We start from the raw sequence: 14,010 nt of genomic DNA, 5'->3' as shown, positions 1-14,010 counted from the left end.
GGAGTGGTGTAACCACATGTGGCAATAAAAGAGCAGAAAGGTTCAATTTGACAAACAGTAATAAATGAACAAGGAAGCGGGACAATAACTTCGACTCATTAGGAAGCAATTTACCCCAGGGAAAAAGAAAAAGGATGCTTGCTGCATCAGGCAACCCATTTGTAGCAGAAGAGAAAGAAGCCTAAACTTTATTACAGAAGCCCCTACGGGTGACTTCCGCGCACTCTCTAAATGGGGAGGAAATTCTTCTACCAAAGACTAACAATGAAGCAGAAGGTACGACGGTCCCTTAGAGGAGACAAGTGGGAACAAGAGACCAAAAGCCAGTTGGCGATTCCTCTCTGCCTTTCTCTGTGCTAGTTCAGGCTAATACATTACATGTATTGATGCTTTTAATTAGAATGGATACATGATTAGAATGATCTCATCTAGGGAACAATCCGGGGCTTTCGAATGTATGATAATAAAGCCGGAGCATATCGGTGACTTCCCCGGTTTGATTTGTATGCTGGATCAGAGTTAATTTGAAAGCCTTCCACGGACATGCACTAGAAAATCAAAATGGCTATAATAAACCTTTTTTTTGTAATTGCACTGGAAGGATGCGTGGAAGTCAGCCTTAGGGGCTTCTGTAATCAAGTTTAAGGTTCTTTCTCCCGCGCTATTCTGAATGGGTTTCCTGATACTTATCTTTGCCTGGGGCAAATGAAAACCTGACATATGATAGACCCTAAAAAGGGGGGCATGAAAGTGTTAAATTCTAGACAGCTAGCTTCAGCGGTATGTGCCTTTAAAATCTGCATTTAAAAAAATATCCAGTGACCTGTGGCCCCCATCCGATTCCATTTCTGCTCCAGTTGCAAACTGTAAATATGCTACAATTTTAACCTAGAACTGAATCTTACTATTCCTCTTTGATCCGGGGCTTGTACAAACCACTTTAAATCAGGCTAATTTGGTCTTGGATTTGTGATCTGGTTCAACTCTTGGGTAGAGTCCTCCATTTGATTCCCCCGAGGGATATGGGTTCGCTCCTCTTTTACGGAAGATTCTGTTCCAAAAACAAAAAAAAAACAACAACGAAAGAATGGAAATGAAAATAATTAAAAGCAAAGTCAGCCCAAGGACACAAAACAGCAGAGGTATCTCTGCAGAGGTAAAATTGCTTCCTAAGCTCAGACGACATGAATCTCTGTGATTTCCCCCCCTTCCTTGAGAAAGCCTCTATTACAAACAGGGAGGCCCCTAAGCAGTTCTTCCACGAGATGGCAGAAGCAAAGCATCTTGATCCTTCCTGGCCATTAACAATGAACAGAAAACAAAGATGGTTCTTAGAAAATTGGGGAAGTGTTTCCGAAGAGGAAAAGCTAGGTCACCGGAGGGCTTAAGCGGGATCCCAGGGGAGGTTCATAGGAAGCAGAAGTCCGGCCCTTAGGAATTCGCTTAGTTTAACCTCCTCTCTCTGTGGTTATAGGTTCAGGACATGACGAGATGAGTACTATATAGACCTAGTACCAAATCCCGGAGAGGTTGGTGGAAAGAATGCAGGATATGCTAGGTTTTGTTTCCATGAGCTTGGGGAGAACCAGGGGCTAAGGACGTGAGATCACAGCAGGTTTATGAGTGATTAGTTGTGGACAAAGAAATCTTGAGATCTAGGATGTTGACAAGCTATATAAGGCCTTCAGGAGAGGGTGAAGCAGATGATAAAAAGGCATCGGCAGCTGATGAGTGGGCTCCTGCTTTTAATCCAGACTTCACAGGATCTATCCAAGGTGCTGAACCCTTGATTGATTGATTGATTGATTGATTGATTGATTGATTGATTGATTGATTGATTGATTGATTGATTGATTGATTGATTGATTGACCACCCATCTAGCTGAAGGCCGCTCTGGGTGGTTAAGAAATCTTTGTAGACATTACTTGTTGCACGGTGAGTTGCGTGACTCAGTGAGCAACAGGTAATTGTCAACGTAGGTTTATCAACTCATGGAAATTCACTTCTCAAAGTTACCCCTTTTGCCTAACCGCATGACAGGATTTCAGCACTGTGCTTATGTTGGGGGGAAAAGCACTTTGTGTTGTGTATAAGCACAACATTCTTGCTATTCCCATTGACTGATGCAAACACACCTAGACACTCCTCATTCCTCAGTCCCTCTGTTGGCTACAGAGTGTGTTTAGAAGTGCAGAGCTGGACCCTGTGAGATCATGAAGTCCAGCCCTTGTCAAGGAGGCCCAGTGGGGGAATTGAACTCTCAACACCTCTGGCTCCACAGCCAGAGACCGCAACCCCTGAGCTACTCAGCAGTTTTTTTGCTCCATAGTCTTCTTCAGCCATTAAGCGCATGACTTCTCGCGAGCGAGACAAAATGGTCCCTTCCTTTCTGCAAAGCGAGAACGTCAACCAAGGGTAGGCGATGACTTCTTACAACAAATAAAAGCGCAAGCGAGGCCTTTTCTGCAGCCACTTGTCTTGGTTCTCGTGTTTCTCCTGCGGGGGGGGGGGTGTTTCCCAGAAGAAGGGTTTGATGGATCAAGGGAGGCGAGATGGCCAGTGGCTCTGACACAGCTTCCCCAAGGAGAGCCGGGACGTGCTGGTTGCGTCTCCAGCCTTTCGGCCACCGCGCCACCCGAGGCAGCCGCCTGGAAGAAAACACCGGTTTGTGCACCCAGCAGGAAAACAGAAACCGACAGCAAAAGCAGACAGATGTACAGATTTTCTCCTCTGACAAATTCTTCCTTTTTTCCCTGTGAAAACACTTCCTGCCAGTGAATGGCAGTCCTTTAAAAAAAAAAAAAAACAGAAGCACTCCTTGAGATAATCTTGTAAGGAAAAAAAAAAAAGAGGGAGTCCCTAGAGGAGCATGATCAACGAATGTGTTCTAGCTGCTTTCCATCAGCACCAGGAGCAGGCCTTTTGTAAAGCTAACGGGACTGAATGGCCTCTTCAAGGCCACTCTGAAATGCTTTGCATTTTGACAGGGTGAACTCAGAACAATACACGGATAGCATTGCAACTGGAGGAAATATGCTCGGATTTCAACTGACAATTGGACTCTGAGATTATCTGAATCCCTCTGTGTTCAGCAAAGAGATTTAGGACTTGAAACATCCTGCACTCGGTCACGTTCTTTTTCTCCCACAATCAGATATTTTAAAATATCAAGTTCTTTGCCACCCAGATATAAAGAAATGTGTGAATTTTAGTAAATACATATGAACTCCCCCTCCCCCCCCAAATTCTTCTCTATCCCTAGTTATTTATTATTACATTTTAGCCATGACTAAAATAAACTACACTATATGACATATTTTATGCAATATTGCTCCGGCATTTGGTAATCTTATTTTTTAACTACAACTTCAAGAATCAGCTAACTTCTATGGCCTAGGGGATTATGGGATTTGGAGTAAAAAAAATACTGTACCATTATTCTACATAATTCCCACACTACATTTTACAGCACGAAACATATTGTTATATATATACGTGCCAATATGTTTTGACAGATTTTTGATTATTGCTTTTCTCTCTCTTGTTCGGCCTGTGGCTAAGGCATCTTATAAATAAATAAACCTACCTTCTGATGGAAAAGGAAATCTATTGGATGCCGATGGAAAGCCCTAAATGGTCTGGGGTTTTTTTTATTATTTTCTTAAGGAAAAACTAATAGTGGTGGTGGGGGAGGAGAATAAGGTAGCTCTTGTTGAAATGAGAGATGGGAGATGTGCAACTGAAAATTTTAAACGTGGCCGGCTGGCGTCTCCAAATTTTTGTAACCAACATTGGATTATTCTGGGATTGCGAAACCCCTAGTGAATAAGGGAAAGATAGTACAACTGCAGAGCTGGAAGATGATTGACTCCAGCCCCTGTCAAGAACACCCAGTGGGGAATCGGAACGCGTGACCTCCGAGCTTTGTAGCCAGAAGCCCGAACCCCTGAGTCACCCAGTCCTCTTCTTCTAATTATAATTATCCTTACTTCATGCACGGCTGGTCTAACTTATGACTGTATTACTAGTGGTGGGCGGTAAACGCGAGTCCACAGCCTGCCCCAAAACCTGCCATGAATCCGTGGCAGAGGTCATGACCGGGATTAGCATCCTTATAGTCCTCCTCCTCCCCCTCCACTCCGTATTCAAAAAATAGACCAACGGAGAAATAAAATTGGTCTCCGATGACCCCCACCCACCCACCGCGATGCTGTGCATTTGCCTAACGTTCTTCTCGGCACCATCTCAGATCTCCTCATTTGCCTGTATAAACACTCCTCAACCGGTTTTGGAAACTTAGCCTTCATTTATAATTTAAACATTTCCCCCCCTACTCCTTCCCTAGCTCTCTCTCTCTCCCTCTTTTTATATATATAAATATATATATTTCTCCTCTCTGTCTCCCTCTCTCTCTCCTCTCTCAAAGCGCCAGGGGAAGAGCACTGGAGAGTAACCGCGCATTACGACGGTCTTAGGCAGTCTAGCACGGATCCCCACCGCTCGGCTGCTTTCAAAGCCTCATTAACATGTATTGACCTGAGTTTTGGAGAGCTGGAACGGAATCATCCATGAGGGGTGGATTCTCAAGAAGGCTGGGGAAAGTTCGCGACGGCTGCCCCTGGCGAAAAGGCCCGTGGCCGAGCCGGTGGGCTCCGGTCAGTCCAGTTGCTCCTCTTCCTCGGGCGTGGGCGCACACTTGCGTTGAAGAAGCCTCGGCTCTAGTTTTTTTCCCTTCGGTGGGCTGAAATGAAAGAAGGCGCCACGTGAAGGCTGAACCTCAACGCTGCTCTTCAAAGGGACGGGACTGAAAAAGGCCAGCTCATCTGGCTAGGATTTCAAACAAGACTGGATGGATAGCTCAGTGATTTAGGTCTCCGGCTGCAGGACCCAAGGTTGGATGTTCGATTCCCCCATGGTCCCTCCTTGATAGGGGATGGACTCAATGATCTCATAGGGTCCTTTTCTAGGGATGTTGGGAAGTTTTCGGGTCTGAGTTTCCATACACTATGGATTATATATAGGGTTTATACAGTATGGTTGTGTTAATATGGAATCTGCTTAGGGTGGACATACACAAAAGGGTCCATGACTCACACAGGCCAACCGAGGGGCTGTAACCAGTGACGGATCTGCTACGAAACTAATATAAATGTTAAGTTTCAGGGGCCCTAATCCAGAAGAGGGCTCAGAAGCAACTTTAGTCCACATTTTTGAAAAAAAATGGTGGTGATCTATCATGGAACAACTTCATTGAAGGAGATAACCGAGGTTATCTGGTGGGGGTTGTGAAGCTTCAGGGGGACCCCCTCCAAAGGCAAATCTGCGATGGGTTCTCTTCACTTGGTCATCCAGCCCAGCTCCAACAAACCATCAAAACCACCTCCGTAAGGGAGCGATGGAGTATGGAATAGAAGAGAATAGAGGGGATATTGCATCGTCCTCCCTGTTACCTATTCCTCTACCCACCACCCAAAGGCGAGTCCACTGTCTGTGTCTCCCGCTGCTTCCTTCTGAACAGCCCCCCCCCCCAATTCCTGTATCGAATGCCGATTCTGCCCTGGCCAGCGTGGAGCTGATAAGTTGCAGGTGGGCGGGCGGACGTGTCAGATGCATTCGCTCCGACCCACCATCCCTGCTCTTTGGCTTCCTGGTCATGCTCCGTTCCTTAGCATGGCTGAATAAACAGCTCATCTGGCACCCCAAGCTTTCAGCCGTTCCAATTTCACCGCTGAAAAGCCGGTTTGGCATCGCTCGAGTCGGCCCGAAGCTGGGGCCGCAAGAGTAGCAACTTGTACGGCATCCAGATCAACCTATGGAAACGGGGCCCGAGGTTGGAAGTGACGCGCTGTGTTTTTTTTGTCTGTGGAGGGCACGCCACCTGTCTTTTAAAAAGCAAATACGCAATTAAGGGTGTTTGGCTTGCCAGACAGAAAGGCCGCTTTTCTTCCCACCCTCCAACGGGGCTCAAGAGGGCTAACAATGCAACAGCACACAATAGCCCAAAACAGACACAAGCAAACCGACTGCAAACACGATGTGAATTCAGACGCAAGGGCCAGGTTTATCCACGTTTTGTGGCACAGGTATGTGTGTGACACTTTCCAGCAGAGCTGCAACCAGGGTTGGGGGGCTGGGGGCTTTCACCCAGGTTAAAACAGACCCAGAGGAAAGCAAAACGGAACTGGTGAAAGGATGCAAACACCCCGAGTACCTATATTGACTCCCCTCCAACTTCTTTTTTCAAGGCTAAACGGGTCCAGATCTTTCCACCTTTCCTCCTTTCCGATCCCCGATCATCCTTGTTGCCCTCCTCTGAACTTGCTCCGGTTTGTTGGCAACCTTCTTAAAGTTCGGTGTCCACAACCGGACGCAGGACTCGAGAGGAGGCCTAACCAGTGCCAGACAGGGAAGGTGACGCTCTATAACAGAGTGTTACCTTTCTTGGAAGAAAGCTGCCTGGGGGAAAGGACAAAAACGTCCATTTTCCCCCCACTTCATCTACGGAAGACTTCTCTCCTGCCCATCCTTGGCGGCTCAGTCCAAGGACAACGTCCAAGCTGCTGCCCCAAAATACAATATTATAAGACGGGAAGCCCTTTGCCCTTCGACCAAAACTGTTGAATAACTATATGCATGCCTCCCCTCTCCTCCATGCGAATGATGCATAGCAGAGACGGGATTACAGGCAGCTTGATAATTGGGCCGAGTGAGGTGATTCTCCTTACAAGCTCTCCGGACTCGCTGGAGCAAGACGCCACACGGGTGACTCTGTTTTTATGCGGAGGGACCAGATCCACTCCCGTTTTCAGTCTGAACTTTGAAAGAGCTCTCCGAGGTGCTGAAATTATTCGGGGTTGGCACCTTGGATAACTCCACAATGTGAGGATGGCACTGAAATCGACTTCAGAACGTGGGACGTTTCTTGACTCTTTTTTTGGTATCACACGGGGACTGTTTTCAGAAGCAGATGGCTTTTCTGTGTATTTCCTTCCCACCGCTTTAAGGCTGGAAAGCGAAGCTGGTTTGCTTTGCGCTCATTGATCTAATAGGAATACATTCCGAGTCCACGGCAAGGTATTTAATAATGCATTCCTCGGAGATCAAAACTGAAGGGATTTTTCTTTTTCAATTACCATACCGTCTCTTGAGATGACAAACGCACTCTTAAAAACAAATGAGTCTTTAGAAGAACTAGAAGCGGAGATGGAAGATAACTAGGTTACAAACAACAAGCTCTTTGTTCTTAATTCCTTTTCACAACAAACTCAGTTCCATTATGATGCATAACAAGGGATTCGTTCCCTTTTCTCCACATTTTAACCGGGTTTTTTTTTAGTTAACCCTGGAGTTATGGGAGACAGTGGCCTCACTACTCAGATGCATTTTGTGCCACAGGCTAGTGGCTAGCAGCACGTTGCCTTAAAAAAAAAACACTAGTGGCACAGCGACTAAACTGCAGTACTGCAGTCAAGCCTCTGCTCAAGACTCGATCCAATGGGCTCAAGTAGCCAGATTGAGGTTGACTCAGCCTTCCATCCTTCCGAGGCTGGCAAATTGAGTACCCAGCCTACATAATTTTTTAAATTAAGAAAACGAGAAGACCAATAGTCCGTTAAAGGGCCCTTTCTCAGCGTCCCGTCAATTTTCCATGACCTTGACTTTGATCCATGCAGGTGCCTCCGCCTGTTACCTGAGGCACCTGCCTCCTTCTGATGAGTAGGAGGGCCAAGTCAAGAATGAATGTGTTTTGTTTGAATGGGGGGGGGGATATAAAAAGAACAAACAATATGGACAATGTATAATCTATGCTCAAAACTCTTTCAAGCATGAAGCAAACACGGATTAATAGGACTTCACTTTTGAATGGAGCATTGAATCTAATCTGGGTTTTATTCCGAACTTTGAAAGTGCCGTATGTTTAGAGTACTGAACTTATTTTGGGTCCTTAACAAACCTGTTTTTGGTCCCGTATTGAACCTTAAGGTTCTAATTCCAAACAACTTTTTATTGTTTTTCTTTTCTCAGTTAAGAAGGCAACGTCATTTATCTCCGAAAGGTGCCAGACTTGTCCAACTGACCTTGTGGATAGTTTCTGCTAAAGTTCAGACCAAAACACAGAACGGATTTACCGTCACCCCTGGGTGAATCTGGAGCCATTAGGCTCCCCTGGCAGGCTCCAATTCATCAAGCGTTTCCCCACAAGTCTGGAGACGAAGGAGACAGAGGGCCAAGCTGTTGGTCACGCTCTGAGAAAACCTAAGTGCTCCCTGACAGCCGTCTGAAGTTTCCCATTTCATGGATGAGGGCCGGACTCACCTGGTGTAAATTTCTCCTTCTGCTGGCAACGGAACGGTGGGGTCCGTTTGTCAGCAACGTTTTTCTCCCCCTCGCTGCTCTTGGCGTGACCCGTAACCGTAGCTAACGTCTGGTTAGCGGCACCTCTCGATGCATCGCTCTTCCCGTGCGCCTGGCGGAGAAGGTGGTGAAGCGCCGCAGGAATGTGGATGAGATTGTGCGGCCGGGCCAGGCTGCCAATCAACCCGACCAAAAAGAAAATGACAAAACCCATTTGAGATACAAGCAAAGCACTTCCTGCCAAGGTGCCAACTGCGTCGGGTCTGACAAAACCACCACGCGTCCCCTAACACGGGCGCTCGTCCGACTGCAAAGGTGGCAGTCGAGGGGGGCATGATAAACTGGGAAGCGTGCCTTGCACAGATTTCCCCCAGGAAAGTGTGCAAAAAAGCCATGAAGTCACTCTAGGGAGAGTTTACCCATCACCCTTCCCTAATATCTGCAGGGTTTCTCATTTAGGGAGAAGAATTTAAAGGTTCATGATGGACCTGCACTTCTTTATTCAAGGACGAATTAATAAATAATAGTAAATACAGAGAATTTGTCACTGCCAACAGATGAATGCATGTATGCCACACCAGTTGCGCTCAAGCAGGGAAAACCCATTCGCGATGATACTGGACTCAGAATACAGCTTCCTGGAAATCTTAGGGTATTTTTTTTAAAAAAAGGACTGTTTCTAGTCCCCATGGCTTAGAGATTCCGCTTGAAAGGATATATATAACATATATATACAGCTCTTGATCACACTCCAGCCAACACATTCAGAAAAGGTAACTTTTCCAATTGCTCCTGAAATTTCAAAAGCCGGAGAGATTCGGGCACACGATTTCCGAGGGATAACGGGCGACACTTCCGGGTGAAGAGCAAAGCAAGATAAATTAGGCAAGCCAGAGACATGCAAATGATCCTAAGCATGGCGAATTACGCAACAATGCTCCGTTTGCATAATTTAAGCAGTTCGCATGGCTCTGTGTCTTTGGGCAGAAATGTGTTTAACTCCGAGGAGAACGGTTAGCGGCTGTAAAACTTTTTTACTTGGATTTTAGAGGACCAGATTCCAATCCTTCTTGGGCATCGCAACTCACTCGGTAACTGCAGGAGGATCACTCCCTCTGAGACTGGCCTACCTCGCAGGTCTGTTGTGAGTATAAAGTAGAGAGAAGAGTGAAGGGCACCACCTTGAGCTCATTAGAGGAAAGCTAGATTAATGATGCCAGTTCCCTAGACCCTATTATGTATCCCCGCCCTCTTTGCCTAGGGGATTCTGGGCAGTGTATTCCACAGGAGTAACTTTTCTCACCCTTGATTCAAACAAGGCATGTTATTGCACCCACAGCCCTTGCTTTTAAGGAGACCCCCAGCCTTAGAGTCTTTCAGGACGCTTCTTAGAAACCAAAATGCATCCCCTAGGCCACTGGTTTCCTGCACTGCCACCGGGTTGGGCTGGATGACCTTTGGTGCCCCTTGCAACTTGACAGCTCTATGATTTGGTGACAACGGCGGCAGTTTTGACCACTGCTGTCCAAAAATGGGCAATGGGCAAAATCTTATAAATAACACAGCTGTATAGGCAAACCTGTTGCCTAATTTGATTTTCTTCCCTGCATCTAGCTATAGATTCCCCTTTGGGGAATAAAACTCCAGGAGACGCACTGCATTCTTAATTATTTCCCGTTTCCAAGGCCTTGCTGAGTTGAGTGATGAAAATACATATTAACACAAGGATGCCCGATATTGTCAGCTGTGTTTGGAGGCTTAGCTGTCTATCGTGGAGGGAAACAGCTGGCCCATGTTGGGATCGGTAGGTCTCCTTGAGGCCTGGTGGCTTCGAAGCTTTGAAGCCGCTCGAACGCATCTCCACCTTCGTTAATCAACACCAAATATTTTGATTTGATTTGTATTTTTGAAGGTGACGGACAGAGCAGGGGGTGGGGAACCCGGCTCGCTTCATCCTCTCCTTGCGGGTAGGGATCTGGCAGCATCTCGTGCTGCTCTGGAACCGGTGGCCTCACGGGGGAGAAGGAATTGGCGCTCCAACACCTGGCCGCGCGCACGGATCAGCTGCAGAAATCTGTGAGGACTGCTACATCGTTTTGAACCAGTTTTCTTCCCAACCCGGTTCATCTCTGGTAAACCATGAACACGACACCAACATTTCTGAAAAGGCGTGCCTATCCTTCCTTGCCAAAGCGGGCTTCGAGGCCATGATGGGGCTCAGGTCCTTCAAGAGCAGGGTCATTAGAACATCTGGGCAGGAAAGATGGAGAAGCGCTCGTCTAAACTGGCTTGGGTGGATTATGGACCTTCCTGTCCTTCCCGCTCAGGTCTCTGGCAGCTCCTCGGAGCAGCCCCCTCGCTCTTGCTGAAGGTTTCCAACTCTCTCACCTCTAAGTCGGCCCTTCAAAAGCCAGGTTCGGCCCAAAACCCGCTGAGGTTCTCCTTTGGAACCAGGGGAGGGTGGAGGAAAGACCCGGCAGAAAGGAAGGGCGGTCTTTCCAGCTTCCTCGTGCACACCTCGCTTTCTACGCCGTATAGCTTGCATTGTCAAGTCTGATCAGAGGGAGGATCAGTCATCCTCATCTTTCCCCTCTCTCTCCAGATTTAATTAACGGCCCTTTCATCTCTACCCTGAAGGAATCTGCTATCTTCTGTCTTCTTAATTAATGTTCATTAAGCAAATCAGAGGAACATTCTTTACTCGGCTGCCCGGAAGGTTCTTAACCCTTGCGAGAGGTGGTGTTCGGGTTCCCCCCATGAAACGGTGACGGAAGGCGAGACAGATGCGGGAATCTCTGCGACTCAGGTGGGAAACATTGGATGACTCCAGACCCACATTGCAGTTTCGTGAGTGACACGGATCCTGTATTCCAGCAGCGAGTGGGGTGGAGGGAATGGGGTCGCAAGACAAAGCAAAGTACAAATGTAGCTCTTATGACTCAGATCTCTTTCCATCAAGCATGCCGCTCGATTTTATGCTTATCTGCGCCGGAGCGAGCCCTCTGCAACACCTCTGAGGCATGCAAATCAGCGCTCCGCTCTATGTCCCTCTAATGCTTTCCAGGTTGGCCAAGAGCAGCTCGGTTGCGTGTAAGAACATTTCCAGGCTGTAAAGGCACAGATCCGTTCCATGAAATACGGCCTCCTGCCTCACCTGGACCAGAGAGTCCTTGAAGAAGCATGTCGAAATGCTGGAAGCCCTCCAGAGAAGGGCAACGGAAATGGAAAAGGGTCTGGTGAATGTCCTATGAGGAGAGGAACCGTTGAAGGAGGAGGAGGAGAAAAGACAGAGAAGGGATACGATGCTCATCTTCAAGTATGTGAAAGGCTGTGAGATGCCAGAAGGAGAGAGTTTCTTTTCTTTCATACCAGAAAGCAGGGCTTGAATGAACACATGCAAATGACAAAGAAGCTGTGTTGACAGAATCATGGAACGATGGAGTTGGAAGGGCCCTCTAAGACCATCAGGTCCAACCCCCTGCTCAAGGCAGGCATCGGAGTCCAAGCAGATCAGGCAGGCGATTGTCCAATTTTCTCTCGAAGGCCTCCAGCGTTGGAGCGCTCACCACCTCCCGAATTGGACTAAGCATTCAGAAGAACGTCCCAACAGTAGAGGCTGTTCCCAGACGGAACGGTCTTCCCCCGATGGTAGTGGACTCCCTTCTTTATCATATTGTAAAAGTTGGCCGTCTCTCTGGGCTGCTTTAGCTGTGGATTTCTTGGGTCCTTTCCGTCTTCACAATTTTTTGATTCTATAAGGCCGGCTGGATGGCTCAGTAAGTTAGGTCAGTTAGTTAGCTCGCTGTGGAACCACTGGTTGAACGTTCAATTTTCCACTGTGCCTCCCATGAAGAGAACCAGCCTATACAGCCTTGGGCAAACCTTGTTGCCTCCTCCTTCTACCTCTTAACATGTCTAACCAAAACCCCAACCCTGTAGTTAATCCTGCTGCGTCTTCCTTCATTTGACACATAAAGCCGCGTGTTACTCCCAGCTGGACAGGCGACTCTGTGAGCGGATGGGACTTATGTAAATCCCATTGATTCGATGAAAGCCAACCCGGTATGTCACACACCTCAAGAGACTGTACTAGGGGGTGACATGTTGGGACGGAGCAACAGCATTGATTCAGTGGGTCTCCTCCAGATGGAAAGGAGCACTGGGTGGAATCTTGACTCTTAGGTTACCTCCTGCATGGCATCAAACACCTGGCTCGTCACAGCCATCGTTTTCCTCTTCCTATCGCCTGGGGACTCCCCATCCTTCAGTTCTTGTGAGTTACTCACAAGTATCTCCCTCTTTCCCCTCTTGGCCTTCCTCCGCACAACGTGTGTGTTTGGAGAGAGGATGCGCCACCAGCAGGTGTCCTCCGAAGCCTCTTCCCATCTCCCTCCCTCCTCCTCCTGCTTCTCCTCACCAGATATTCTTCTGCCATAAGCCACAAGTGGTGTGTGGTTTTTTTTTAATTCTGTAATTTTATTTTAAAACCAGAGATGCTGGGGAGAGGGAGTCATGGAGGGCGGGGAGGGGTGGAGAAGGGCTCTCATTGTTATTTAATCATCAGCATCTCAGGCAGGATCAGTCCTGTTTGGCCTCCCCCCCTGTCCTGCGGGCGATGCGCCTCCACCACCCCTCCTCTCGATCCCTCCCAGCACCCTTGGGGGGCAGTTCGCCCGTTCACGCATCTTCCATTCCCTCTCTCTTTTTTTTGCAATTCCGAGCACATCCTCGGAAGAACCTGCTGGTGGCATCCGAGATGGGTTGAGGCAGGGCAGAACACTGTGGGACGTCAGGGTGCATTTTAAATAAGGCTCTCCGGCTACCGATGGCAAGGAGAACAAAATTTTGCTCTGCAAACAGAGAGGCCCGGATCCGTTTGGAGGAGAGCCTGTTGAATCGACTGCTGAACACAAAGTTGACCCACGGATAAATTGCTTTAACTCAATGGTTTAAAACTAATCTATTTGGGGAGAACAAATGGATTCAGAAGGGACGTGGTGGCGCTGTGGGCTAAACCGCAGAAGCCTGTGCTGCAGGGTCAGAAGATCCGGCAGTCGTAAGATCGAATCCACGCAACGGAATGAGCACCCGTCGCCTGTCCCAGCTCCCGCCAACCTAGCGGTTCGAAAGCATGCAAATGCGAGTAGATAAATAGGTACCATCTCGGTGGGAAGGTAAACAGCGTTCCGTGTCTAAATCACACTGGCCATGTGACCACGGAAAGATTGTCTTCAGACAAACGCTGGCTCTATGGCTTGAAGAACGGGATGAGCGCCGCCCCCTAGAGTCGGACACGACTGGACAAAAATTGTCAAGGGGAACCTTTACCTTTACCTTTAATGGATTCAGGACATTGCTCCCCGTCCGAAAAATCCAAACAACCCCAACATTTCTTAAGGAGCATCTCTTTTCCACGAGGAAAGATTAATCCCAACCTCCAATGGTACCTGCCTGCAAATATTTGAAGGGTTGTTTTCTGTGTCTGTGGAAGGTAAGAACCTGAACATGATGGATTCGAATGACAAGAAGGGACCCTTTGACTCTGTGTCAGAAGGGAAATACTAACAGTAAGAGGTGTTAGTTTTAAAATGGATTCATTTCAAATGTGACGCTCTGGGGATACCCTATGTAGCGGGAAAGGCAAACCAGTGGGT

The 14,010-nt window shown here is 47.7% G+C and overlaps 1 protein-coding gene across 2 annotated transcripts in view; it reads right to left on the bottom strand.

Moving 5' to 3' along the window:
• The window catches only part of LAMC3 (laminin subunit gamma 3), a 61,447-nt gene that overhangs the window by 34,190 nt on the left and 13,247 nt on the right, over positions 1-14,010 (bottom strand). Inside the window, exons 6-8 of one of the 2 annotated variants that reach the window (XM_078382747.1) lie at positions 8,318-8,529; positions 4,538-4,742; positions 906-1,051 (exon numbers count right to left, since the gene is read on the bottom strand). The gene's annotated coding sequence lies outside the window, so the exon portion shown is untranslated. The remainder of the gene's footprint in view (positions 1-905; positions 1,052-4,537; positions 4,743-8,317; positions 8,530-14,010) is intronic. The other variant, XM_078382748.1, reaches the window with a different exon arrangement.

Source organism: Pogona vitticeps, chromosome ZW-PAR, assembly GCF_051106095.1.
Source record: "Pogona vitticeps strain Pit_001003342236 chromosome ZW-PAR, PviZW2.1, whole genome shotgun sequence".
Classification (NCBI taxonomy): Eukaryota; Metazoa; Chordata; class Lepidosauria; order Squamata; family Agamidae; genus Pogona; species Pogona vitticeps.
Note: the sequence above shows the minus strand (reverse complement) of the source record. Positions and strands in the feature narration are given on the sequence as shown.